The following is a 6,405-nucleotide window of genomic DNA, read 5'->3' on the forward strand; positions in this document are numbered from 1 at the left end:
GTGGATATCACAGTCCACATACTTTTTAAGCATCTTCTGTGCTTTTTCTAGTGTTTCTAGTAATATAGATATAAATAATATATACGATTGAGCAAAGCATGTATAGTTATCAGTGCATTGAGATAATAAAATAAATAATATAAAAAAAAAGAAAAACATTCTTACCACACTTTTTAAGCAATCGCACAGGCTCAAATAGTTTCCATCCAGCTTGTACAGGCTCTTGTCTCTTTACTGCCACCTTTAATTTTTCTTGAGTGTATTTTGGCCAGTAGCACTTTTGTCCAAAAAGCCAATTGTCTGGGACAACATCTGTGCTTTTGTCAGGAAATTCTATTAATGTATACTGATTCACTTTATCCATTATTGTCTGGGAAAGATAAGAAATTTGAGAAATGTTGACCCCAGCTGTGATTAGTTCTGGGTTGCTGCGTGTTCAGCTCCCTTACCCATACCAATCACAGTGGAGTAAGTCAGGCATGAATTAATTTATTTGTATGTAATGCAATGTACTTATTTGTATGCAGTGAAAATAACAGAAAGAGTGGGTGTGTTAAATTAAAGTATCTTTTTATTTTAATGAGCAGGAAGAAAATGAGTGATATTCCCTTCTCTCACAATGTCACCTCACCTCAACAAACTTTCAAAGGGTTTACCCGAAAATCTTGTCATGATTTACTCACTTTCATCTTAGAAACACATATTTAGATATTTTTTAATGAAATTTGAGAGATTTTGGTCACTCCAATGACAGTACAGATAACCAAAACTTTCTAGATCAAAAAATGTCATCGTACTATTAAAAACGAATCAGTATGAATCAAGAGGTTTAATCTAAGTCTTCTGAAAAGACTTAAATGCTATATATGATGGACAGATTTAATTTAGCCATAATAGACATTGATTAAAACAGATGTACAGTGCATTGCATACACCCAAGTGCTTGTATTTGTGCGTAACCCACCAATGAGGATTGTTCCAGTGTGTTTGAAGTTACTTTTACAAACACAAATTGAATTGAGAGGTGTAATCTATGTTATGACATTTTTGGATCTAGAAAGATTTGGTTATCTGGACTGTCAATGGAGTGACCCAAATCTCTCAGATTTCGTTAAAAAAATATCTTAATATGTGTTATGAAGATGAACAAAAGTCGTATGGGTTTGGAGCATGAGAGTGAGTAAATGATGATAGAATCCTATAACCCTATAGGATTTATTTCAACTTTTTCAATATTTTATGTTTATTTAAATTTAAAATAATTTCCAAAAGCCTGACACTACATCTGTGCTCACTCTGCTGAACAAACACTATCTGCAATGGAGAAGGGGTATTGCAAAAAACCCATTATCATTTTCAGGAAGAAGTACGTACTTGTGTTTTACACTGGACAAAGGTACTATTTCAGTCTTTTCTTGCAAGACAGAGACTCTATAACATCCAAGTGCAGAGGAGTCGCATGGATAAGTGTAAAATGATTCTGTTTTTTGGAACCTCTGACACACTACATGAACGCTTTCATTCTGTTTGATTATATCCTTAATTATGGCTATGTCTGTGTCGATTTTGATACAGTTGTCTCCTTGTTTGGGTGACAAAACAAAATCTGAGAAATGCACCTTTTTTAGCTCTTTTGAACTTGATGACAGATTAGATTGATGAGATTCTTTTGGAAGCATTTCTGAAAGTCTTTTGACAACCTGCTGTAAAGGACAATCTGGTTTTCTAACCAATCGTTTCAGTTCACCCAGGTAATTTTCATATGGAAATGCCGCTATATTATCAAGAGGGCCGAATGCTTTATACTCGTCTGCAAGATGGATAACCTGGTGGACATTGAAAACTACTTCGTCTGTGCCATACAATCTGATGTAATGTGTTACAAATGACAACAGAGCCTTTTTAGCAAATTCAATCATTGAATCAGAGAGGCCGGGACTAAGCAGCAGAAACATGCCAATAGAAAAGAGAAGAAAGTTGTCATAAATTGCGGATTCAACACATCCTTTTAACACAACGGGACCAGTGTATATCATGAACTGGCGGAACTCTGTGGCCTTCCATCTATCCACATCTGTCAAAGAACGAGGTTTCCTGGCAAACTCTTGAGGCATAAAAGAACGGAGAGCAACAAGTCTGTCAGAAATCTCTGCTATACGCTGTGATGACAACCTTGTTCTAAGCTTTTTCCCTTTCATCCACATTTGAATTAACCTCCTCATTACTCCAAGACAGCAGGTGTGCATGTAGTCTAACGGGAATTGGGTTACCATTTTTACTAGTTCGTGTAAAGGGCTTAAACTACTGTTCAAATGGTGTTCTTCATTTGTCATCATTTCATAATCCATGTCAGTACGCAGTGGAGCATCTGTTTCAGGATATGTCATTTTATTAGACCATACTCCAGTCTGGGAACATTTGTCACAACCAAAATAGCCATTGTGAGACTTGACATTTTTGATGAATGCTCGTGCAGGGGCATCGCAAATAAAGGAGGAGACAACAACTTTAAAATGAGTACCATTCTTTACAATGCCTTCTTGCAAAACAAATTTTAATTCGGCAATAAAATCTTTCAAATACTCCCTGAGTGAGCTCGGTTTACTACTGCCACAGAACAAACCAACTACAAATGGAGATCGTGTTTCATCACAGTCAACTGTTGCAAGAATTGGCCAAAATTGTGTTCTGGAGCTTTTAAACAGGGGGATGCCATCAATGTTAAACTGCAAAGCAAGAGTTTTTAAATTTTCAGCAATATTGGAGATCCTACCTAATATGTTTTGCAAGCCATTTACCAGTCCAAAATGGTAATATTCACCATTGCAAATCTTTACTACGGGTACCTTTGTCTGTGTACCAAGAAGAGTCCTTGCATCCTTGGGCAAATCAGGAAATTCTGATCTTAGGATTGCCAATAGTGCTGTTAGAGCTACTAGAGGGATGAAAAAAGATGCTGCCCATGTTTGCAGTTTAGTTTGCAACTGATTAAGTGAATTGTTGCTACTGCTATCAGATTCATTTGATTGGATACTACCAGGATCAGAGAGATTGTCAGAATCACAGAAGAAATCAGCATCTGTGTTTTTTTCCAGATCACATGAGTTCTCATGTGGGGACAAAAGAGAGGAAACTATATTACAAGAAGATGTGAGATCTATACTTTCAGAGTCTTGACATTTGTGACCATGAACAGATTCCTCAGTGTTTTCAGTTTGTGTTTTGTATTCATCTAAAATATCTCTTTCTATCTCTTGTACACTGGCCATAGTCTTTCTCCTTTTAGTCCAGTAAGACATTGTGGTATGTGTGTGTTATTGTCAGTATTATATATTATGTATTTGGTTATATAAAGATTTATATGTACAGGTATATTGTTATTGTTTGATAAAAATGATGATTTTGGAAAATGCTCCTGAAAAACAAAAATAAGAGATAGATAAAAATAATTGTTAATATTGTGTAGTTCAGTGCAATTAATGTCAAACCTTTTTCCTTTGTTTGTCTTTTTTTTAGAGAAAAAACACGCATGTACTGTACCTGATATATATCCAAAAGATTAGATTAAAAATGCTGCCAATCATTTTTTATTAAATTTTTATATTTAATATCTTTATTTATCTCAACTTGTTTTGTTCTGTTTGGGCTAACAGCAATATTATAATAATTATAATTACAAACTATTAGCCGTATTAAGTCTATAGTACTCATTTTGTCCATTAGATGGAGCAAAAGTATAAGAAATCACTTGTAAAACTTTTTTTTAATCGGTCTCCATTATTTTTAATGACAAACAAAAGCCTGAATTAATTTTTAATGTAGGGTACTGACAATACAGTTTAATAAAACATGTTTACGGATAAAGTTGTGTGACGATTATAATTAAATATGTAACTTTTTTATATCCCAATATTGAAGACATAGGTCAAGTTTCCAGACGTTTAGACATAAAATGAAGGGACAAGTGTATTTCCCACAATATACATTATTTTAATTGTATAAAGACACTTATTTAGTGCTGTATGAAGAATACAACAAACCTTTCATTTGCAAAATTGCAAGCAAAATAAGCACATTAAATAATATAAACAAACATAAGCTCGGAAGTGCCCGCAAACTTATTGGTACTGTGACTTGACTTGATCCTTAGCAGGAACTGCATTTTTTGTACACTGGGACTTGAGACTTGATAGTAAGGACTTTTGTTTTGACTTTAACATGCGTTACTTGCTCCCATCTCTGTCGATTTTGTTCCTCATAACCGGTATTATATCGTGGCAAGCCTATTGCAAATATTTGTTTAAAAATCAGTAAATAAAATCAAATAAACATCAATATGATTTATTGCTAATTAATTAAATTAATTAATTTTTGAATAAAAAAAATGAATATGTATATAAAATTGTATAATATAATAATATACTATAATTATAAAAAACAAGTTATTTAAATCCTTAAGACAAATTATTATTGCTGCATGATGTATCTGTTTGAACTAAATACAAATACTAAAAGTATCTGATACTCAGTCAAAAAATATACTCACAAGAAAAAAAGCCAAAGATGCCAAAAGAGTTGTTGGGTTGACAGTAGTTGAGAGTTGGGGTGCTGCTGATGACACATAAACAAAGTTTAAAAAAACAAAAACATTAGTAGTCAGACACTGCATACTGTATGAATTGACATGGATTGTTTATTCATTAATGATCATTGTGAACATTTTAAATCGGAAATAATGCTACAGTAGATTGTTTTCTAAGATATCCGTTTAATTTGTAAAGGCATTACTGGTGACTCTGATGTATGATAATGGAGGAGGGCAGGAGGAACGATGTAAAATCTAATAAATAAAAAAAGATAATCATTGGGTTGGTTTAGGTGAATGCATTTGTATCATGAATCGAAAAAGAGATCAGAAACTGCATGAGCTTGTGAATCAAATTGAATCATGAAATCTATATGAGTCAGGCCAGTATCTGACTTATAACTTAAATATCTGGTAGGCATTCAAAACATACTTACAAAATACAAAGTCGCTGTGTGCTAGGGCTCTTAAAAGAGCCTTTGGGGGTGTTGTAGCTGCTGTTGACACAAGGAAAGGGAAGAGAAAGAAGAAACATGTCTGAATATGAGAGAGAGATATCTGTACGAATTAATGCAATGATTTTTGACTAATCTGGATGACTGCTAGATTTATCACTTACAATAATCAGACTGCAATATATACTGAAAAAAAGAAAATAATAATATTATTAACACGGTGACAATAATAATTTAAATAAAATATTATTATTAATGTATTATTAATAAAATACAATAATAATTATTGTTATTAATAAAACAATATTTATTTAACAATGTTTATATTTATAAATATTATTAGATGTAGTGGTATTAATAATATGACAGACAGACGGATGGCAAATCTGACCTCATCTTTATAAGCCATGCACGTCTCTCGCTCTCATAGGCTTGGCTGCAAGCGCGTGAGCGCTGCGCGTACACCACCAGCGCTCACGCGCTCGCAGCCAAGCCACAATAACGCGCTTTCCATACAACGTAAAGATAGTATTATTAATAATTGTATAATTGATTTATTTTACAGTAACGATAACATCACAGACAAAAAAAAAAAAAAACTCAAAAAAGTAAATTTCAATATGAGCGGATTTTCTCTATCCCAAATGACGTCACAGACGTAACGGCATTTATAGCGGACGGGAAAACAACCGGAAAACCATTGTTTATGTGAAAAGTAGTGGTACATTTACTGGAAAACACAGTTAATACATTTTGTGACAATTAAAAATGTTTATTAGGTGAAAGCGGCCGTTATTTATCTTACTTACTTATCTGTATACCCTGAGTAGGGGCCTACAGTAGCCTATGTGCTATAATTAGATTTTATTATTTACTTTCTTCAAAGTTTTAAGTGTCATTTACCTTTGTATGGGGTTTGTATGTTTTAAAAGTAATTTACCTACATCGGTTAAGTAAAAAGTACTTTACCTCAGAAATGTAGTTGAATATGGATGTCCACTTGGAATGAAAACCGGGTTCTGCGCGCGGTGGTCACAACCCCTTCTTATATATGCCCGCTGCCAGGTTTCGCGGGCTTGGCACGCTCACAAATGTATATTATTTTTTTAATTTTTTTTTTAATGTACATTTTTATAATGATACCTTGCGTTACCTTGTCAAGAAAGTGATATACCACAATAATTTAATAAATATAATTATATATAAACTTTAGAATATAAATATGTTAACTAAGCTAGATTTACAAAATTAATTAACAATTAAAATGAATCGGTTGTGCAGTCAGTGTTGGGTTACCTGGAAGGGAAACATACATAACATAATACATATTCAACAACCCATAGGTGGCGATCATATGCGAGTTAC

This window comes from Squalius cephalus (assembly GCF_949319135.1).
Source record: "Squalius cephalus genome assembly, chromosome: 7".
Lineage (NCBI taxonomy): Eukaryota > Metazoa > Chordata > Actinopteri > Cypriniformes > Leuciscidae > Squalius > Squalius cephalus.